The sequence below is a fragment of the Aquarana catesbeiana genome, linkage group LG06 (assembly GCF_042186555.1).
Source record: "Aquarana catesbeiana isolate 2022-GZ linkage group LG06, ASM4218655v1, whole genome shotgun sequence".
In the NCBI taxonomy this organism is placed as follows: Eukaryota; Metazoa; Chordata; class Amphibia; order Anura; family Ranidae; genus Aquarana; species Aquarana catesbeiana.
The window spans coordinates 90,459,259-90,483,774 of NC_133329.1; the positions used below are offsets into that span (position 1 = coordinate 90,459,259).

Consider the following 24,516-nt stretch of genomic DNA (forward strand, 5'->3'; position numbering starts at 1 on the left):
AGCAGTGACATTCCCCTGGAAGGAAGCACAAATTGTATTGTGTTCCCCTATTATGTGAGTAGATGTTCAAGCTAAGCTACCAGACTGGACCACGCCGAAGACAGAAGTCAATCACGAAGCGTGTAATGAGACACCTTCTTCTGCAGTGAAGGGGTGCGGCAGTTGACGCTTGGTTACTGGAGAGATTGACTCCATTCCCTGCAGGTTCCCATTGACAGAGATTCTGTGTTACCAGGATACTGTCCAAGTGCTGAAATAATACAAGAGACCCCCCCCCCCTACCACCGCCACATGCACCGCCTGCCTCTTCTCCTGCGTCTACTGACCCAGCTCCAGCAATCCCCCAATATTTGCTTTGCTCTCAGCCACAGAAAGTTCATCTCATTATTCAAGGCAGCATGAATTATTAACCCAGATAAGAGGTTTGTCCTGTACAGATGCTGGCACAGATTCAGAGGGAGATGAAGCTGCTGATTGGCTCAGGGTTACCTCTTGATGCTTCAACTTCTGACATTTTAAGAACATTCCAGCGCTCAGATGGGTTGATTGTATATGAAGGCATTAAATAACATCCAAGCTTTTCGATGGTTTATTTCTGGATTGAGTGGGCAAAGGTTGAGCTGGGTATACACTAGTAAAATGTGAACGGAAATTTGTGCGAACATTTTTAGGAAAATGCGCATGAAAATTTTAGGAAAATTTACATGAAAATTCTCAGAAATAAAAAAGGTGTAGCTCTGCGGTGTGATGGGGCAGCAGTTGACACAGATAAGTAATATACAAAACTTATAAATAATCTTAAGAAAACGTGTGTAGCACCAAAAGTAAGTGAACAGCAATGAAATGTGAATACTGTGTTATAAATGGACAGCATATTGAAATAAAGTCCAAAAAAGTGCTCAAGTGAAAATAAATGCTAAAGTGAAAAAATATATATATAAATATTTAAGTCCAATCTTGAATGAAAATCAACAATAAAAAAAAAATATAGTGAAAAATATAGATTTAAATGCACAGTCCCATGATAGGATCAGCAATATAAACGTATTGGTGAAATCAAATGACAATGGGTGCCACTGCAGACCCGGTATCGGTCTGGGGCCTGACGTCAGCACTAGTGTCTCCTCAGCGACACGTTTTGTCCAATAGGACGTTATCAAGGGGTCATCTAATGTAGCAAAATGGCTGAGAGATCACTTCCTGTTTGCAATTTCTCTAAGGAGACACTGTGATTTCAGCAGTTTTGAGAGGCTATATAAACTAGTTTGGCGTCTGACACTAGAGGACCACTTGATAACGTCCTATTGGACAAAAGGCATTGGGGGGGAGACACTAGTGCTGACGTTAGGCCACTGTCCGATACCGGGTCGGCAGTGGCACACATTGTCATATGTTTTTATGATTCATTTTATTTTGGCTTTTAACATACAAATCCAATAAATACTACACTATGGAGACTTAATTTGGCTTCTGGTGAGTGTTATATACCACAGCTACATCTGGATAGTGCGAGTTGCTGAATAGCCTTCCTCACAACAGATGGCGGAACTACGCTGAGTGCGTGTTTGCTGCTGTAATGGCAGCCAACTTTTCCAGGGGGGTGTCCATTTCACTGGGGTGCGGTGGATGATTCTGGAGCACTGTACTGGATCACCTCTTCACTTTTCAAGTCACCACCAATTTTTTGTGCACATCTTTGCACTGAACTTTGTGCTTTCACCAATAAGTTTATATTGCTGATCCTATCCTGGGACTGTGCATTTCAATCTATATTTTTTGCTATATTGATTTTTTTTATTGTTGATTTTTGTTCAAGATTGGACTTATATATTTATATATATTTTTTTCACTTTAGCATTTACTTTAACTTGAGCACTTTTTTGGACTTTATTTCAATATGCTGTCCATTTATAACACAGTATTCATATTTCAATGCTGTTCATTTACGTTTGGCGCTACACACTTTTTCTTATGAAAATTCTCAGAACATTCCTATTTGGGTGATTGGAGAGGAGCGCCCGGGACACGGGGCACTCCTCTCTAATCACCCAAGTGTTCTCTGCGGTAACTGTCCCATTGTCAATATCAAAAAGGTAGGAACTCTAGACCCCAACATAGTCTATCACCTACCACCTATAACAGTGATGGCGAACCTTGGCACCCCAGATGTTTTGGAACTACATTTCCCAAGATGCTTATCTACACTGCAGAGTGCATGAGCATGATGGGAAATGTAGCTCCAAAACATCTGGGGTGCCAAGGTTCGCCATCCCTGACCTCTAATTAGGATACAACCCATTGGAAACAATTCTTTTTATACCCTCCATATAGAAACCTGCCATTAGGCAGCCTCCAGTGGCACCAGTCCAGCTCTGTCTTCCACCCAAACCTGAGAACATTCGTATGCCCTTCGAAAGTAGATTTTTTTTTACTTTTAACATTTAATTTTGGAATCAATGGACTTTACCAAACGAAATTACAAACACTGTTAGAAACTCGTACATTCCGAAAAAACGTTCCTTCCTGCTCATCTGAATTTTCTCATCATTGCGGTCAAAAACTACTATCGATTTTACCTCAATAATGATTAGCAAAACAAGCAAAGATTCTTATAACATTCTTTATTCAAAGAAAAATATTGAATGACATTCTACTAGTGTATACTCAGCCTTATGCCTTGTACACATGATCGGACTTTCCGCCAACAAAACCATGGAATTTTGTCCGAAGGGCGTTGGCTCAAACTTGTCTTGCATACACACGGTCACACAAATGTTTGCCAACAATTACGAACGTAGTGACGTACTAGACGTACTAAGTGGTTTTTCAGCTCTTTAGCGCCACCCTTTGGGCTCCTTCTGCTAATTTCGTTTTAGTAGAAGTTTGGTGAGTGTTGATTTGCGCTTTTCTTTCCGCATTTTTCATTTAGCGCTTTTCAGTTCGTGGAAAATTTGAGAACCTGCTAGCCAACATTTGTTGGCGGGAAGTCAAACAACAATTGTCCGATGGAGCATACACACGGTTGGATTTACCGCCAACAGGCTCACATCGAACATTTCCCGTCAGAAAGTCCAATCGTGTGTACGAGGCTTTAGACCCTCTGACAACATTTTATTGCTTTTCATATCCCATTTTGTACGTTTGTGCTTCACTTTGTGTACATTTATGGCTTGTTCAAATCGGGTGATGAACACAGGACACATAGCAAACAGTTGCTCATTAAGTAAAATTGAAGCAGGTCTACTTGGGACAATCATAGGTCTGTGCTCAGACCAAAAAAAAAGGGATGGGGCAGGCTTGGTCCTTTTTCTGCGATCACTCTTCTGTGTTTCTATTTTTGCACAGCACAATGCATAGAAATGTGTGCATCTTAACGTGCTGTTTTGTCATTTTGTAACAGTTTAATAAGGTTTAAAAAAAAAAAGTAGACACTTCAATGCCTTGTAATCACCCTACACACATTGCTTGGAACTATGTGGGATGTAGTCCCCAGGAAACAGCCTCTCTCAACCCCTCAAGTACTGTGGGGGACTACAAGTCCCGGGAGGAGAGGGTGCAGCAGAAGGAAGAAAAAGAAAGAGAAGCCCAAGCTAGTGAGAGGTGATGATGGAGTGGGCTACTGAGTTGAAGATGCTGCCTGTCTTGAGCATTCACCAGGGTGTCGGTGAGAGACTGGGTTGCTTGGAACATTGCTTGGAACTATGTGGGATGTAGTCCCCAGGAAACAGCCTCTCTCAACCCCTCAAGTACTGTGGGGGACTACAAGTCCTGGGAGGAGAGGGTGCAGCAGAAGGAAGAAAAAGAAAGAGAAGTCCAAGCTAGTGAGAGGTGATGATGGAGTGGGCTACTGAGTTGAAGATGCTGCCTGTCTTGAGCATTCACCAGGGTGTCGGTGAGAGACTGGGTTGCCATATTTGCATGAAGGTCAAAGCTATTGAAGAGATCCAGCGAGCCGGAGGAAAGGGGCATCACAGGTTCTGTGAGGTTGTCACTGCAGAGTCCCAGGTTGCCACCAGCACCTCCGGTCCTGGACGCCAGAGAGCGGGAGGAGGCCTAATAACAGAATGCATAGTGGTGAGAGACCACAAGTCACAACTTCTCTAGCCAACTTTTAAAGGGACACCATAAACTGGGACACAGCTTGGCAACCTACACCCTGTACTGTGGAATATGGCTAGACCTGAATGAAATACTACACTATATGGCACCCTTTGTCTATGATTTATGACATGTGATGGATGAGAGCCTCTGCGCTCCCTACAGAATATTGGAAGGATACTAGCATGACCTGCATTACTGTTGAAAGGATCTCTGTGACACCTGTATTATGATTGGAAGGATCTTAGTGACACTTGCATGGTTAATTCACAGTAGCCTTATTTGCTGCTTAAAGCTTGGGCAGCATATGTGATGGCAGTGGTGGCTGGTGCTCAAAAATTTTTGGGGGGCGCAAACAAACTGAAAAATACTGAAAAAAACCCCCATCAATTTCAGCCACTGTGCTATGCATAAATCTATCCATTGGTCATAGAGAGGGTGGCTGGAGAGAGGGGGCGGTGCCCGTGCGCCATTATGAACGCACAGCCACTGTGTGATAGTGAGGGCGCACTACATGTGGGTGGCCACTGGTGTGGTGACGGCTCTCAATGGTGTTCACGTGTCTCATGCTGTTTGGTGAATGACACTGCATGCATGGTTTTGGTACATATGATAATTTCATACAGCATTACACTCTATAATCTTTCTTTCTTCCTTTGCCATATCTGGAGTCCTAAAGACCATACAGTTATCCTGGAGGTTATGGATACATGCGTTATTGCTGCACTTAAGTAAGCAGCCAGGATTTCTAGAGACATTTGGCTATTTTGGTAGGATTTAAAAACCATTTCCACAGTGTATGAACTTTTTGAACTTTATATTGAATCTTTTAGCGCTGCAATTTTATACGCATTTGTTCCAATAAGGTTATATAGATCACCTTATTGCCAGCAGCTGTAGGATAGGCATTTAGAGCTGACTATTTTTGTTGTACATTTTGTTTGTTTTTTTTAACATTCCAGCGCAGAACTCCAGAACCCAGTGGTTAAGACTACACTGGTCATTGGGAGGGGTTTGGAGAGACTGAAGTAGCTTCCAGTACTGCTCCTTTAGTTAGGACCCCCTAGATTCAGGGTTTAGGAGACACCAGTTAGACAGTGTCTAACTGTTATTTTTTATTACTGCTGGCATTCTGTTCTTTCCCTTTCTTGTTCGGGGAAAGGAAAAGACTTCTCGGAGCTGCTTGGAACTATGAGATAGGATATAGTCCCCAAGAGACACCTTCTATCAAGCCAAGCATTGTATGGGCCTACATGTCACAGGACAGTAGAGTACGGCAGAAGGAGGAAAAGGAAAGAGAAGTCCGAGCTTGTGGCAGTAAGAGGGAAGTGAAGGGAAACTGGATATATTTTCTAAATCAGCCTTGGTGTATTAAAGCAGCCTTTTTTAACCAGGGTGCCTTGAGGTTTCTTGAGGCTCGGTTCACACAGGGGCAACACGACCTGAGGGCGACACCACAGCGCGACTTGGAGCGACTTGGGGCGACTTACATGGCGACTTCAAGTCGCCTCCAGGACAGGCGACTTTCCAGTGGCCAATCAAACTACAATCCGCTCTGGGGGAGGGAGGGGTTTGCTTGAAAAAAACATCTTCTCTTCCTGTGAAGTCGCTTCAGTATAGATCACGATCCGACTTGTAGGCGACTTACATTGAAATCAATGGGTACAAGTCGCCTACAAGTCGCCTTGAAGTAGTACAGGGACCTTTTCTGAAGTCGGAGCGACTTCAGTAGCGTACATATAGACGGCTCTCATTCACTTACATGGACTTTCAGATGTCAAGCGACTTGGGGCAACTTGAGGTCTGACAAGTCGGATCCCAAGTCGCGGTAGTGTGAACCGGCACTCAGGGTTGCCTTGATAAAATGCCTAAAAATGTATCAAAAATTGTATAGCAAGTGGATCAAACCTGGTTACCGGTCCAGGGGGATGTCTGTTGCCTCCACAGCATCCTTGTTTGACCCTCCTCTGCCCCTCTCCCTTTAGAACTGGGGTCAGATTAGCTGACTGATGGAGAGAAATTAAGGGAGAAGAGAAAGATTGGAATACTAGTCGGTACCAGTGTGTAAAAGATTTGCTTTGGAAGAATAAATCACCTCTAACATTGGGTGTCGTACGAGTGGATGTTGCTGCATTATGTAAATCTATTAGAATCATTTTTCACATTTTAGAACGAGGTGCCTCGAGACTGTCCATAATTTTAAAGGGTGCCTTGATTGAAAAAAGGTTGAGAAACACTGCATTACAGGAAGTGGCATTGCTGGAAGGAAAGTTGTCATCCGGAAACAGGGGACCAATGCACCAGTGGCTGCTACAGTGGTAAGTGCTACACAGGAAATAAAATAAAATCTCTTCACTTCCTGCTTATTTAGCAAGGACAGTCACAGATAGAAAATCTCCCATTTCCTGCTTATTTAGGCTTGGTTCACACTGCTGCGATGCGAGAACCCGTCTAAATCCAGTACGGGTTCCCGCATCGTATACAACTCGCAGGCAGTCAGGGGCGGACTGACCATTCGGCATATCGGGCGCTGCCCGAGGGGCCGGGGCCAGCAGGGGGCCCACCCCTGACTGTTGCCAAGCATCTGGAGTGGACACAGAGAGAGAGCTCTGCTGTCTGTCAGCATATACCCTGATGTTCAGGTTTCCCGGAAACTGCACTCACACTGCAGTGCTGACTCTTCTCTCCCTCCAGCATTACTTTGGGCATAACTACAAGAGCCGCTCTCACACCAATCCAGCCTGTCACTGTCACTTGTAGCCCTGCAGCCACAGCACAGATGACTCTGTGATCTTTCCTGCGCGCCCCCTGTTCTCCCTGTGATTGATGAAGGAGGTGAAGTCCATTCTGGCCAGCTACTGTCTGTTCTGGTCTCTTGGGAGTCCCTGCCACTGCACATTTCTCTGTGTTCCTTCCCGTGCTCTCCCACTCCTCTTCTTGGGCTTGATAAGAGGTCACTGCACTGGTTCCTTCTCAACATTCCAGCCAGCACATCTCCCACCCCGTTCTGTGAATCTTCCTGAGCTCCCTCAAACACCATAATAGGATTGGGGGGGGGGGGGGGGGGACGACATTAAGAGCACCTGTCTTTGCTCAGTAGTAGCTTGGCCTGTCATTACAAATTCTGTCCCTGCTACCTGCACTCTGCTGCAGGTGAGCAGCAAGTACATCTGGCTCCCTCGCTGGCCTGGCCTCAAGAGGAAAGGAGAGGAGAGCTGATAAAGAGGTTCTGTAAATGGGACAACTACTGTACATTGATATGTGCAGTCCCCACAGTGCCCACCAGTGCGGACAATCAGTGCCCTCCAGGGCTTGCAATCAGTGCCACCTATCAGGTCCCATTCACACCTGAGCGTAGCGTTTTTGATCGTTTTTCCAGCGTTTTGACGCGCGTTTTGTCATGCGTATTTGCGCGTTTACATGCAGCGTTTTCCGGCGTTTGGCGTTTTTTTAATTAGCCAATAGGAAAAATTGATCATCTGTTCCATCATTTGTTGCTATGTTTTTAGATTTTGTCATCTGCTTCCTGCTCCAAAAACGCCCAAATCTGCTCGATGCGAACGACAAAAAAGGGTCCAGAACTTGTTTGAGCTTCAGGCGTAGGGCTTCAGGTGACTTGAAGTGGAGATGTGAACCATCTCCATAGAGAATTATGGATTTTTTCCCCTCAAGCATTTTGTAGCTTCAGGCTTCAAGCTACAAAACGCTCAGGTGTGAATGGGGCCACAGTGTGCCTCCTCGTCAATGCTGCCTCATCAGTGGAGCCAATCAGTGCCACCCATAAATGGCTTTTGCTATTTATTTTTCAAGTGCCTATGAGTGCCGCCTAGCAGTGCCTCTGTATCAGTGCCTACTCATCAGTACCACCTATCATTGCCCATCAGTGCAGCCTATTAGTGCCACCCATCAGTGCCGCCTATCAGTGCCCATCTGTGCAGCCCATCAGTGCTGCCTATCAGTGCTCATCAGTGCCGCCCATCAGTGCAGCCTATCAGTACCGCCTATCAGTTCCCATCAGTGCCACCTATGAGTGCCTCCTCATCAGTACCACCTATCAGTGCCTCCTAATCAGTGCAGCCTATCAGTGCCGCCTCATCAATGCCCCTCAGTGCAGCCTATCAGTGCCCATCAGTGCAGTCTATCAGTGCAGCCTATCAGTGCAGCTTCATCAGCACACATCAGTGAAAGAGAAAAATTACCTGTTTGCTAAATTTTATAGCAAACTATGAAAAGGTATTTTTTCTTTTCATTTTTGGTCTTTTTTTCGTTTATTTAGCAAAAAATAAAAACCCAGCGGTGATTAAATACCACCAAAACAAAGCTCTATTTGTGTGAAAAAATGATAGAAATTTCATATGAGTACAGTGTTACATGACCGCGCAATTGTCATTCAAAGTGTGACAGTCCTAAGAGCTGAAAATTGGCCTGGGCAAGAAGGGGGTAAAAGTGCCCAGTAGGCAAGTGGTTAAATAGGGGCACCCTGGAGGAGCAGAAAGGGGGCACTCTACAGGAGGATGTAAGGGGGCACTTTGAAGGTACTAACTCCTCGAGTTCCTCTTAGTGCTTCTAAAGAGCACACTTATTTCCTCCAGAGTGCCCCATCCTTTCCTTTACCGCTGGCAGCAGCTGCAGGTAATTGTGTTTCCTATGCTTCAGTTCATGAATATGTAGGTAGGAGCCTCTTCTGTTAATTCATTTGCAGTGCAGCTAAGGCTACAGAGAAAGGGACTGGGGATGTGTCCTCAGTCCCATTCTCAGTCTCAAAAATGAGACTTCAGGGGTCTATAGACCCCTGATACTTCTTTAAAGTGCCCCCCCCCAACAGCATTGTGAATGTAAAAAAAAATTATATTAAAATTATTTGAACATTAAAATTAAAAAAAAATTGTAAAAAAAAAAAAAATTTTTTTTTTGTAGAAAATCAGACTAAAATGTCTTATTAGATTAAAAAGCTAGACTAAATACGCAGCATAATTTAGCCACAGCACACTATTCACACCGCAGGTCACATTAATGTTGCGTCATAAAGATGGCTGCTGCGTGGTGGCCATCTTTAAACCTTGGGGCCCCATAATCTCCTATTGCCCGGGGGCCCCATGAGTTGTCAGTCTGCCCTATGTGAACTGCTGCGGGTGTTAATACAAAGTTAATGACACCCACAGATCGGTTCGCATATCGTAGTGCGAACTGTCAATTTGGACAGGGATTGGATCGCATGGGTGTGAACACCCAATGCGATCCGATTCTGATGCGGACCAAAAAAAGAGTCCTGCACGACTCTGGTCCTAATGCAATGCAAATTCAGGCAAACAATCTGTATGGCTGAATTCACATCGCACAGACATAGCATGTGAGTTGCCCAGCAGTGCGGTGCAAATCACATGCGATGTCGGACAGAGCAGCGGTGTTATGCCGCGTACACACGAGCGGACTTTACGGCAGACTTGGTCTGACGATCTTTCCGACGGACTTTGTAGCGTAGGTGCGCCGGACTTACAAACGGACGGACTTGGACACAAGCAATCACACCAAAGTCCGACGGATTCGTACGTGATGACGTACGACCGGATTAAAATAAGGAAGTTCATAGCCAGTAGCCAATAGCTGCCCTAGCGTCGGTTTTAGTCTGTCGGACTAGCATACAGACGAGCGGATTTTTCGACCGGACTCGAGTCCATCGGAAAAATTTGAAACATGTTTCATTTCTAGGTCCGTCAAACTTTTGGGGAACAAAAGTCCACTGGAGCCCACACACGATCGAATTATCCAACGGAGTCTGGTCCGCTGGACCAAGTATGCCGTAAAGTCCGCTCGTGTGTACGCGGCATTACTCGAGCCTTAAGGGGCATCAGACAGAGCAGGAGTGAAAGGAACTCTCCTTGCTTCCTCTCTATTTGGCTGGTATCATTCAGAACAGGAAGTGAGAGGAAATCTCCCTGCTTCCTATCTATTTGCTGGGTGTTGGACAATATAGGCAGTGAGAGAACACCACATGATGCCTTCTGTTACTACGCTTAGACCTTTTCAAACACATTTAGGCACTTTTAGATGCGTTCAGGTGTGTGAAGTATTTGGACGTTCTCTCAGTCTATGTGCTGCTGAACCCCATATTGTCTCTGCTTATCCCAAGTATATTGAAAACGAGTCAATTGCCAGCAAAGGGGTTCAGAGGTGTCAGCAGAGCAGACATGCAGACTAGAAAGTCAATATAATTAAACAATAAAGCAGCAGGGCAGCCAGGCAAAGAGCATTGTCAGAAGAAGTCTGCTCCTGAATCCTCTACGTCTATTCAAATCTGACATGTATTTAATGCGAAGCAAGGATTGTGAGACAGTACAAGGCGCATACACATCCAGTTCTAGGATACGGCTTCATCTAAGAGCTCCAGGTTACCGGCACAACCATTTACTGGTCCACCTTTGTACCCACCACTGGACAGACGCAGCACAGTGATCACATATATATATATATATATATAGTGTATAATCACTAATCATCACATATATGCATATCCATAATGCACTAATCAACCACGCACATACATAATGCACTAATCACCAACACACACATATACAGTAATATATATATATATTTATACAGCATCTCACAAAAGTGAGTGCACCCCTCACATTTTTGTAAATATTTTATTCTATCTTTTCATGTGACAACACTGAAGAAATGACACTTTGCTACAATGTAAAGTAGTGAGTGTACAGCTTGTATAACAGTGTAAATTTACTGTCCCCTCAAAATAACTCAACACACAGCCATTAATGTCTAAACCGCTGGCAACAAAAGTGAGTACACCCCTAAGTGAAAATGTCCAAATTGGGCCCAAGGTGTCAATATTTTGTGTGGCCACCATTATTTTCCAGCACTGCCTTAACCCTCTTGGGCATGGAGTTCACCAGAGCTTCACAGGTTGCCACTGGAGTCCTCTTCCACTCCTCCATGATGACATCACGGAGCTGGTGGATGTTAGAGACCTTGCGCTCCTCCACCTTCCACTTGAGGATGTCCCACAGATGCTCAATAGGGTTTAGGTCTGGAGACATGCTTGGCCAGTCCATCTTTACCCTCAGCTTCTTTAGCAAGGCAGTGGTCGTCTTAGAGGTGTGTTTGGGGTCGTTATCATGTTGGAATACTGCCCTGCGGCCCAGTCTCCGACGGGGGGATCATGCTCTGCTTCAGTATGTCACAGTACATTTTGGGATTCATGGTTCCCTCAATGAACTGTAGCTCCCCAGTGCCGGCAGCACTCATGCAGCACTCATCAGACCACAGGACATGGTTTTCAGAAACCATGTCCTTAGTCTGCTTGTCTTCAGCAAACTGTTTGCAGCCTTTTTTGTGCATCATCTTTAGAAGAGAGACTTCTTTATGGGATGACAGCCATGCAGACTAATTTAATGCAGCGTGTGGCGTATGGTCTGAGCCCTGACAGGCTGACCCCCCACCCCTTCAACCTCTGCAGCAATGCTGGCAGCACTCATATGTCTATTTCCCAAAGACAACCTCTGGATATGACGTTGAGCACGTGCACTCAACTCCTTTGGTCGACCATGGCGAGGCCTGTTCTGAGTGGAACCTGTCCTGTTAAACCGCTGTATGGTCTTGGCCACTGTGCTGCAGCTCAGTTTCAGGGTCTTGGCAATCTTCTTATAGCCTAGGTCATCTTTATGTAGAGCAACAATTCTTTTTTTTAGATCCTCGGAGAGTTCTTTGCCATGAGGTGCCATGTTGAACTTCCAGTGACCAGTATGAGAGAGTGAGAGCGATAATACCAAATTTAACACACCTGCTCCCCATTCACACCTGAGACCTTGTAACACTAATGAGTCACATGACACCAGGGAGGGAAAATGGCTAATTGGGCCCAATTTAGACATTTACACTTAGGGGTGTACTCACTTTTGTTACCAGCGGTTTAGACATTAATGGCTGTGTGTTGAGTTATTTTGAGGGGGCAACAAATTTACACTGTTATACAAGCTGTACACTCACTACTTTACATTGTGGCAAAGTGTAATTTCTTCAGCGTTGTCACATGAAAAGACAGAAGAAAATATTTACAAAAATGTCAGGGGTGTATTCACTTGTGTGAGATACTAAAAAAAAAAAAAAAAATATATATATATATATATATATATATATATATATATATATATATATATACACATATACATATACATATATATATACATATACATACACACACACACAACACAGATCACAAATACACACACAGTACAAATTACACACATATACAAAGTATTCACTACAGGTCAGCAGTACAGTCATTAAAACATAGCACAGCTTACACACATTTCACAAACCACATACAGTACATATACAAAGTATACACAATGTATCAGCAGTGCTGTCATTATAACACAATACAACTTAAACACATAGCATAAACCACACATTAGTATATACTAAGTATACACTACGTATCAGCAGCACAGTAATTATAACATAGCACTATTCACACACATATACACACATGACACAAATCACACACATGTACACACACATAGCACAAATCACACACATATACACACACATAGCACAAATCACACACATATACACACACATAGCACAAATCACACACATTTACACACACACATAGCACAAATCACACACATCTACACACACATAGCACAAATCACACACATATACACACACACATAGCACAAATCACACACATATACACACACACATAGCACAAATCACACACATCTACACACACATAGCACAAATCACACACATATACACACACACATAGCACAAATCACACACATATACACACACACATAGCACAAATCACACACATATACACACACATAGCACAAATCACACACATATACACACACATAGCACAAATCACACACATTTACACACACACATAGCACAAATCACACACATCTACACACACATAGCACAAATCACACACATATACACACACACATAGCACAAATCACACACATATACACACACACATAGCACAAATCACACACATCTACACACACATAGCACAAATCACACACATATACACACACACATAGCACAAATCACACACATATACACACACATAGCACAAATCACACACATTTACACACACACATAGCACAAATCACACACATATACACACACATAGCACACATCTACACACACACATAGCACAAATCACACACATATACACACACATAGCACACATCACACACATATACACACACACATAGCACAAATCATACACATAGCACAAATTACACACATATACACACACATAGCACAAATCACACACATATACACACACATAGCACAAATCACAAACATATACACACACATAGCACAAATCACACACATATACACAAAGCATCAATCACACATACACTCACACACAGTACAAATTCCACACAGCACACATTTTGGATGGGAATTTGTGCGCTGCGGATGCCTCCCTATTCCTATATATGTCTAATCATTGCAATATCACCCCCCCCCCCCCTCCCACCGACAGCTCCCCCATCCAGACAGATCATAATTAACATGATAAAAGACTCTCAGGGGTAGCCAAAGAGAAAAAAAAATAAAAATAGAAGGAGAGATTAAAAAAGCTGATACATGAGCCCTAGCGACAGGCGATATAAATAAAGTATAATCATCCGATCGCCAATTTGTCTTCATGATGTGGGAACAATAAAAGGCTTACCATCATCAACTTCCCTGACAAATATAGTTCTCTGAATACCGATAACGGCTGAATTAATTCCCTAACGCACGCATCGATCAGAGTGATAAAACGAAATTAGGGCTCAGCCACATGTGAGATTCCACGCCATTTAACCCCTCGCTGCCAGCTTCCTCCTACAGAAATCAGACAGGTGGCAGAGGAGGCACTTTTCAATGAGGGGGTTATATCTCACAAGGGTTTAATTTCATGATGACTGAAAAATAAGGGGACTCCCCTGAAATGTATTGAGGAGTCCTAGGCGACTGTCAGAGATTATGGGCTATAGAAAGGTGCAGGTCCACCTTGAAGTAGTTGGTCACTTTTAACTGAACTTGCTCTGTAATGCTGAGACTGTGTAAGTTTACATTGTACAACTACAATTGTCAGCATGCCCTGAAGATGGCCATACACCTTACGATCTAACTGGACAATCTTTTTGAGATGTACCAACAATCCTACCTGGTTAGATACAAGAGTGGATTGTTTAGGTGGGACTCCTTCTACTACGTCGTTTTGGTAGATCTAGATTGAGGCTGGATTCACACCTTTGTATTTTTACTTGGCGGGGTTTGCAATAAAGTCAATGCAAAACTTGAAGGCTGGGTTCACACCATTGCAAATTGGATGCCGGGATCCCCCCATCCAATTCGCAATAGCAGGAGATTTTGACCGGCTCTCTATGGAGCCAGTTCACATATCTCCACAGTGGGTCCGGTGCGTTTTGCACAAAAAAAGCTGTGCATCTTTTGGTCTGTTTCAGGTCCGAATTCAGCCCAAAAATCGGGCTGACATCGAACCTGAAACGATGAACCAGGACGCACCGGACCCCTGCTGGGAGCCGCATGTGGCTCATATGTGAACCGAGCCTTAAGCACATCTCAATGTATACGTTAAGACGTGCGTCAATAAGTGTCAATAAGTCATGACACACATCAACGCATGTTATTAAGCATGTTGACATTAGGGGACAAAATAGATTTCTGTGTTCGTTACTGCAGCGCCGTTTCCTATGTTAGTACATTGTGCTGCCATTCATTTTGAACGCACTAATGCAATAAAGCTCCAAAGTACATGAGTTGCAGCACACCACGACGCATGGTAACGGTTGCCATATGGTGCGTGTCTGTGTTCTAGGACATGACTAGGGTAGCTAAGAGCTAACCACCCCACTGGCAGCCTCACCAGTGCCCATCAGTGCAGCCTCACCAGCGCCCATCAATGCAGCCTCACCAGCGCCCATCAAATGCAGCCTCACCAGCGCCCATCAAGTGCAGCCTCACCAGTGCCCATCAGTGCAGCCTCACCAGCGCCCATCAAATGCAGCCTCGCCAGCGCCCATCAAATGCAGCCACGCCAGCGCCCATCAAATGCAGCCTCACCAGCGCCCATCAAATGCAGCCTCACCAGCGCCCATCAAATGCAGCTTCACCAGCGCCCATCAATGCAGCCTCACCAGCGCCCATCAATGCAGCCTCACCAGCGCCCATCAATGCAGCCTCACCAGCGCCCATCAAATGCAGCCTCACCAGCGCCCATCAATGCAGCCTCACCAGCGTCCATCAAATGCAGCCTCACCAGCGCCCATCAAATGCAGCCTCACCAGCGCCCATAATGAATGTTTGCTTGCTTCCATTCATTCGGGAGTCGGAACACAGACACAGTCCCCTGCCACCACTGCACCTCTGACACTATGTGCAAACGGAGCGGCGGCTGCCTGCTGATGCTGAGACTTAGTTGCTTGCTGCAGAAAGAAGAGAGTAGGAACACCAGTGGCCAGGCGCCCTAGGCAGCTGCCTAGTTTGCCTAGTGGTAGCACCGGCTCTGTTGACGGTACCATATATACCTAACATTTTTGTGTCTGAGGCACCAGCTAAGCTGAGTTGCAACCCCAGCCTAGGGCCTAAACCCAACTGACCTCAGCCTCCCAGGGTTCTTAAAAATACCCGGTCACTACGCAGTTAACCATTCCCACTCAAGGATACCATACCTCAGATGGTTCCCCACTATTTACCCAATGACCAGATTTAGACCCCCGTCAAGGACCCCAAAACACCAACACCGAAAGTCAAACAGCTATAACTAAGGTAATTACATGAAGGGCGGGAGGGATGTTCTTCCACCGATTACTACTCTGCAACTGCTGAAGCCCCACCTACCCAGCCACTAACACCACCTAAGCTCCCCCCCCCCAGCCCCCTTTCTCCTCAGCCAATAAGTAAGAGCCTACGTTTAAATAAAAATGCTTTATTTTTATAAATTCAGTTCCTCTAATCTTTCCTCATAGCTGATCTCCTCCATGCCTCTTATCAGTTTGGTTGCTCTTCTCTGCACTTTCTCCAGTTCCCCGATATCCTTTTTGAGAACTGGTGCCCAAAACTGAACTGCATATTCCAGATGAGGTCTTACTAATGATTTGTACAGGGGCAAAATGATCTCTCTCTCTGGAGTCCATACCTCTCTTAATACAAGAAAGGATTTTGCTCGCTTTGGAAACCGCAGCTTGGCATTGCAGGCTATTATTGAGCTTATGATCTACCAGAACACCCAGATCCTTCTCCACATGTGTTATACGCGCGGCAAGGGGTTAATACATGAAAAAAAATGCATGATAATGAGCGTGCGGTAACGCACATGAGTTTGTTTAATGCACAAGGACACCAAAAAAAGGCCCCTCAATACAAAGTGTATTGCAACATGTGTTGAAAACCCATGTTAACCTTCCTTGACATGCGTTTTGATGCATTTCCAATGATTTCAGATGAAAACGCATCGGAGGAAAAACGCATTGGTGTGAGACCAGCCTTTTAGCACAGCTGGGAGGTCTACTCATTGGCTTGTCTAGCTGTTGTAGAGCTACAAGTCCCAGTGGACCTTGCCAGTGTAGTCACATTCCATATCTGTTGATAATCTGCTCAAGCCTGCATTCAGATTCCACCATCCAATGTCATTGGGCTTCTTTTCTGAGATTTGTAGTTCCACAGCAACTGAAGGGACACTTGAATCCACAACAGACTAACTTCATAAAATACATTTCAGAACATCCTTCATATTTTTCCCTTTCTTTTTAATGGAAGACTACAAGTTCCCCGAATCAGATGCACACTAACTCACAGGTATGCTGGGACTTGTAGTCTCCAACCCTCTAATCTTATCTTTGTTACCATATCAGTTCTGTAGAATTAAGCCTCAGCAAAACCTGCTCTTCTGCCTTCCAATTGGAGAACTACAAGTATCTGCATGCACTGACCCCCATGGCTCTGCCTGGCTTGCACAATAACCTACTTTTGGGATTACTGCACTTTGGAAATAGTCATTGCATGGCTTTCTAACACCAGCCCATTGTCATGCTGGGTGTTGTAGTCCCCCCCAGAGCCTGAACTGCACACCTATTCACTACCTGTTTTGCAGAATCCACATAAAAATGATAAAATTATAATTCCTCCATCCTGATTCTGTGTTCTCGTTCCTAACTGTTAACTCTTAAATACAGCAACCCACAGCAATCAAGTGGAATTCACTCAGCAGAGGTCAGATTAGATTCTGATTGGTTGCTGTGTGTGTGTGTTGGTACTTATGGGGATAAGATATAGGCTGTGCAAAGAGCAGTGATGATGTTCCCAACATCCAGCCAGATGACTGTCATTTGAGTGCCCATTCATGCTCATGCATTGTGGTAGTGCACCCTAAAATTGACTAAATGTGAATAAGCCCTAGAACTCATTCATTTCCGGAAGTGCAACAAGGTTCCACAACAACATTTCCATTTGTTTTTGCTATGGGGCTCATTCACATCTGAGCAATGTGCTGTCGCTGATCAAGCAATAGAAGTACAGGCACTTCTTTGGGGCAGGATCAAGTATTTTTAGTCCTATGGATTTCAATTGGAGCACATGAAAAAAAAAAGCTTTACATGTGTTTATTGCACATTTTTTGCTCCTAACAGACAGTTTCCTCCTTCTAGTAACCTGCTCTCCATTGGTCTAAACTGTGAAATGCTTGTGCCTGAAAATGCGTGTAAAAGCACACTTTAAAAAAAAATGCTTGAAGAAGCCAATACTCAAGTGTGAACCTATCCTATGAGAGACCTCTGCTAAGTTGTTATGGGTCCCTACCTTTTGCACACCATCCCTGCCCTTTGCATACCCTTCCTGCACTTTGCACACCCTCCTTTCCCCTTTGCACACCCTCCCTGCCCTTTGTACACTATTCCTTCCCTTTACTTACCCTCCCTGCCCTTTGCATACCCTTCCTACTCTTTGCATACCCTCCCTACCCTTTGAACGCCCCCCCCCTGCCCTTTGCATGCCCTCCCTGTGCTTTGCACACCCTCCCTACCCTTTACATACCCTCCCTGCCCTTTGCACACCCTCCCTACCCTTTACATATCCTCCCTGCCCTTTGCACATCCTTCCTACCCTTTGCACACCCTCTCTACCCTTATAATACCCTCCCTACCCTTTACATACCCTCCCTGCCCTTTACATACCCTACCTTTCCTTTGCACACCCTCCCTGCCCTTTGTACACCCTTCCTGCCCTTTGCACACCATTCCTGCCAATTGCACACCCTCCCTGCCCTTTGCACTCCCTTCCTGCCCTTTGCACACCCTCCCTGCCTTTTGCACACCTTTCCTGCCCTTTGCACACCCTTCCTGCCAATTGCATACCCTCCCTGCCCTTTGCACTGCCATAACAAAAAAGCCAAACACACACAATTAACTATTATGCCAGCTCACGTCTGAAAACTATAACCTGACGGACCTAGCCTATGAGAAACCTCTGATAGGTTGCTATGGGTCCCTACCCTTTGCACACCCTCCCTGCCCTTTGCATACCCTCCCTGCACTTTGCACACACTCCCTGCCCTTAGCATACCATCCCTGCCCTTTGCACACCCTCCCTTTCTTTTGCTCACCCTCCCTTCCCTTTGCACACCTTCCCTGCCCTTTGTACACTGTTTCTTCCCTTTACATACCCTCCCTGCACTTTGCACACCCTCCTTGCTATTTACATACCCTCTCTTTCCTTTGCATACCCTTCCTACCATTTGCATACCCTCCCTACCCTTTTCATACCCTCTCTGCCCTTTGCACACCCTTACTTCCCTCTGCATACCCTCCCTGCCCTCTGCATACCGTCCCTGCCCTCTGCATACCCTCCCTGCCCTTTGCACTGCCATACCAAATAAGCCAAACACACCTAATGAACTATTATGCCAGCTGACTGCTGAAAACCTGACCCTGAACGTACCTATCCTGGTGAGGGTGTTATCAGCCCCCTCTTTGCATTGTGCATTTCTTTTTTTTTTCTAAATCTTCCTATAATTTTGGTTGGATTCAAAGTCATCTGTAAGAAACTCCAACACTTGCACCCACCCTTCGTTTCTCCTGAAAAAAATCCGTATTTATTTCCCTAAGCAGTGATCGGAACTTGTAGCATAGTAGCATTAAAAGCAAACACGCAATAAAGGAGCTACAGAATCAAAAATATACTCTCAGAGTTTGAGGTATTTGGGGGGGGGGGGGGGGTTGCCTGTGATTTTTAAGAACTCCCCAAAATTCCAAATTTCTTATATAAATTTTCTATATAAATTACTTATAAAATTTCCTTTATACATTTCTTTAAAAAAATCTTATAAAATGTCTTATATAAATTTCTTAAAAAATCTCTTACATAAATTTCTTATAAAATTTCTTATATAAATTTCTTAAAAAAAAAATCTTATAAAATTTCTTATATAAATTTCTTATATAAATTTCTTTTAAAAAAATCTTATAAAATTTCTTGTATACATTTCTTATAATTTTTTTTAGATACATTTCTTATAAAATGTCTTATACAAATTTCTTTAAAAAAATCTTTAAAAAATTTTTTATATACATTTCTTATAAAATCACTTATATAAATTTCTTATAAAATTTCTTATATAAATTTCTTTTTAAAAAAATCTTATAAAATCTCTTATATAAATTTCTTATAAAATTTCTTATATAAATTTCTTTAAAAAAAAATCTTATAAAATCTCTTAGATAAATTTCTTTAAAAAAAATCTTTTAAAATGTCTTATATAAATTTCTTATAAAATCTCTTAGATAAATTTCTTTTAAAATAATCCCCCCGGCTTACCTGGCTGCTTTCCTTCCTCCGTGGCTTCCAGTAACTTTCCCATAGCTGTGCCATTAATCTGTAGATAGAACGGTGAGTGCCCGTGCTGCGCTCAGTCGGCGTATTGCTGCCAAGCACCTGTTATCGCTGAGCTCGACAGCGACAGACTGATCCCTTTTCAAGTCTTTGAGGCTGCTTTATAATCCAGTCCCATAGTCTGAAGTTATTGTCATTGCTTCTCTGGAAACAAAGCAGCCTTCACATTGTCCGTGACCACAGGAGTGTGGCGGAGGGCAACCAGCTCGCCGCTTTCTTTTCTTGTTTTATAGACCTCTAACAGCTCCGATAGGATTTCACGCACCTTCCGGCAGCAGTCCAGGTGCGCTGCTCCTCTGCTGACATCCCAACGCTTGCTGCTTCCTTAGCAGTAGCTGATATAGATATCAGCTCCTTGTGTGATGTGAATATGAAATGTTTCATGTTCCCCCCCCCCCCCTCCCCTCCCTTCACGTTGAAACTGCACATACATGCACAGCAGTAGCGCCTGGCTCAGCCCCGTCTGTCCTGTGTCAAGCCAAGAATGAGACTGATCTGGCCACAGAGCAGGGAAGGTGGATTATGGATTTCCATTATCAGGTCCCTGCTAATCCAAACAGTCAAGGGTTGAGAGGAGAGGAACGGTGGGTGGCCATACTGGACAGACCTGGAGAGGAACACTCCTCAATATCTGCTCAGGTTCAAGATTCTCCATCATTTTCCATAAAATTGCAATGCTGGAGGACTTTTCGGGTGAGTGCCAGTCATTGCCGAGGTTAAAGTCAACTTGGATGTGACTTTCAGATTCAGAATACTTTATTAATCCCAAAGGGAAAGTATTATGATACAAAGACAACACAATATCACAATAATGAACAGAACAAGACACAATAACACAATAAAATTACCAATAACAGCAATTAGTACCAAATAAAACAAAATTCTTAGGCTTAATGTACACAGAACGTTTTGAAACCTCTCCTGAATGATTTAAAGTGATTGTAAAGGATAATTTTTTCTTTTTAAATTTTTATGCCTCCAAACGCCTCTGAAAGTTTATCTGTGTATGGACACATAATCTAACATGGAGAGGCATTTAGAGGCACTAAAAAATAACATCGGACACCCCTAACAGCAGCTGTAAAAATGTCCTTGCTCTTCAACATTGTACTGAAGTAGACCTGCGCACTACTTTATCATAGTGTTCCTCACCCCTATCTTTACCACACTTGCAAATATTTTTTATTTTAATTTTTTTATGTTTTTTTAACTTTTTTTTTGTACAAAATAGCCATAGATTTCACCTTTCCCTCCTAGGTGGGCATAATGTAGCCCCAGCTACCTGCAGCCCCCTGGGATATTAATGACATGCAAGCCTGTAGGATTCAGGGCAATCTGCACCACACTGCATGCCCCGGGCAATCTGCACCACACTCTGCATGTCCCGGGCAATCTGCACCACACTCTACATGTCCCGGGCAATCTGCACCACACTCTACATGCCCCGGGCAATCTGCACCACACTCTGCATGTCCCGGGCAATCTGCACCACACTCTACATGCCCCGGGCAATCTGCACCACACTCTGCATGTCCCGGGCAATCTGCCCCACACTCTGCATGTCCCGGGCAATCTGCACCACACTCTGCATGTCCCGGGCAATCTGCACCACACTCTGCATGTCCCGGGCAATCTGCCCCACACTCTGCATGTCCCGGGCAATCTACACCACACTTTGCATGTCCTGGGCAATCTGCCCCACACTCTGCATGTCCCGGGCAATCTACACCACACTCTGCATGTTCCAGGCAATCTGCCCCACACTCTGAATGTCCCGGGCAATCTGCACCACACTCTGCATGTCCCGGGCAATCTACACCACACTCTGCATGTCCCGGGCAATCTGCACCACACTCTGCATGTCCCGGGCAATCTGCCCCACACTCTCTATGTCCCAGGCAGTCTACACCACACTCTGCATGTTCCGGGCAATCTGCACCACACTCTGCATGTCCTGGGCAATCTGCATCACACTCTGTCTGTCCCGGCAATCTGCATTACCCTGTGCATGTCTCGGGCAATCTACACCACACTCTGCATGTCCCAGGCAAACTGCACTACCCTGTGCATGTCCCGGGCAATCTGCACCACACTGTGCATGTCTCGGGCAATCTGCACCACACTCTGCATGTCCTGGGCAATCTGTATCACACTCTGTCTGTCCCGGCAATCTGCATTACCCTGTGCATGTCTCGGGCAATCTGCCCCACACTCTGCATGTCCCGAGCAATCTGCACCACACTCTGCATATCCCGGGCAATCTGCCCCACACTCTGCATGTTCCGGGCAATCTGCACCACACACTGCATGTCCCGGGCAATCTGCACCACACTCTGCATGTCCCGGGCAATCTGCACCACACTGCATGTCCTGGGCAATCTGCCCCACACTCTGCATATCCCGGGCAATCTGCCCCACACTCTTCATGTCCCGGGCAATCTGCACCACACTCTGCATGCCCCAGGCAATCTGCACCACACTCTGCATGTCCCGGGCAATCTGCACCACACTGCATGTCCCGGGCAATCTGCACCACACTCTGCATTTCCTGGGCAATCTGCACCACATTCTGCATATCCCGGGCAATCTACATTACACTCTGCATGTCCCGGGCAATCTGCACCACACTGCATGTCCCGGGCAATCTGCACCACACTCTACATGTCCCGGGCAATCTGGCCCACACTCTGCATGTCCCGGGCAATCTGCACCACACTGCATGTCCCGGGCAATCTGCACCACACTCTACATGTCCCGGGCAATCTGGCCCACACTCTGCATGTCCCGGGCAATCTGCACCACACTGCATGTCCCGGGCAATCTGCACCACACTCTACATGTCCCGGGCAATCTGGCCCACACTCTGCATGTCCCAGGCAATCTACACCACACTCTGCATGTCCTGGGCAATCTGCCCCACACTCTGCATACCCCGGGCAATCTGCCCCACACTCTGCATACCCCGGGCAATCTGGCCCACACTCTGCATACCCCGGGCAATCTGGCCCACACTCTGCATACCCCGGGCAATCTGGCCCACACTCTGCATACCCCGGGCAATCTGGCCCACACTCTGCATGTCCCGGGCAATCTGGCCCACACTCTGCATGTCCCGGGCAATCTGCACCACACTCTGCATGTCCCGGGCAATCTGCCCCACACTCTGCATGTCCCAGGCAATCTACACCACACACTGCATGTCCCGGGCAATCTGCACCACACTCTGCATGTCCCGGGCAATCTGCACCACACACTGCATGTCCCGGGCAATCTGCACCACAGTGCATTTCCTGGGCAATCTGCCCCACACTCTGCATATACCGGGCAATCTGCCCCACACTCTTCATGTCCCGGGCAATCTGCACCACACTCTGCATGCCCCAGGCAATCTGCACCACACTCTGCATGTCCCGGGCAATCTGCACCACACTGCATGTCCCGGGCAATCTGCACCACACTCTGCATTTCCTGGGCAATCTGCACCACATTCTGCATATCCCGGGCAATCTACATTACACTCTGCATGTCCCGGGCAATCTGCACCACACTGCATGTCCCGGGCAATCTGCACCACACTCTACATGTCCCGGGCAATCTGGCCCACACTCTGCATGTCCCGGGCAATCTGCACCACACTGCATGTCCCGGGCAATCTGCACCACACTCTACATGTCCCGGGCAATCTGGCCCACACTCTGCATGTCCCGGGCAATCTGGCCCACACACTGCATGTCCCGGGCAATCTGCACCACACTCTGCATGTCCCGGGCAATCTGCACCACACACTGCATGTCCCGGGCAATCTGCACCACACTCTGCATGTCCCGGGCAATCTGCACCACACTGCATGTCCTGGGCAATCTGCCCCACACTCTGCATATACCGGGCAATCTGCCCCACACTCTTCATGTCCCGGGCAATCTGCACCACACTCTGCATGTCCCGGGCAATCTGCACCACACTGCATGTCCCGGGCAATCTGCACCACACTCTGCATTTCCTGGGCAATCTGCACCACATTCTGCATATCCCGGGCAATCTACATTACACTCTGCATGTCCCGGGCAATCTGCACCACACTGCATGTCCCGGGCAATCTGCACCACACTCTACATGTCCCAGGCAATCTGGCCCACACTCTGCATGTCCCGGGCAATCTGCACCACACTGCATGTCCCGGGCAATCTGCACCACACTCTGCATGTCCCGGGCAATCTGGCCCACACTCTGCATGTCCCGGGCAATCTGGCCCACACTCTGCATGTCCCGGGCAACCACACTCTGTATGTCCTGGGCAATCTGCCCCACACTCTGCATACCCCGGGCAATCTGCCCCACACTCTACATGTCCCGGGCAATCTGGCCCACACTCTGCACATGTCCCAGGCAATCTACACCACACACTGCATGTCCCGGGCAATCTCCACCACACTGCATGTCCCAGGCAATCTGCCCCACACTCTGCATGTCCCGGGCAATATG

At 45.8% G+C, this 24,516-nt stretch overlaps 1 protein-coding gene across 1 annotated transcript in view; it reads right to left on the bottom strand.

Annotated features, from left to right (window-relative positions):
* The window catches only part of LOC141148728 (somatostatin receptor type 5-like), a 66,994-nt gene extending 46,349 nt beyond the window's left edge, over nucleotides 1–20,645 (bottom strand). The window contains exon 1 of the mRNA XM_073636422.1: nucleotides 19,960–20,645. The gene's annotated coding sequence lies outside the window, so the exon portion shown is untranslated. The remainder of the gene's footprint in view (nucleotides 1–19,959) is intronic.
* Between the last annotated feature and the right edge of the window lie 3,871 nt (nucleotides 20,646–24,516).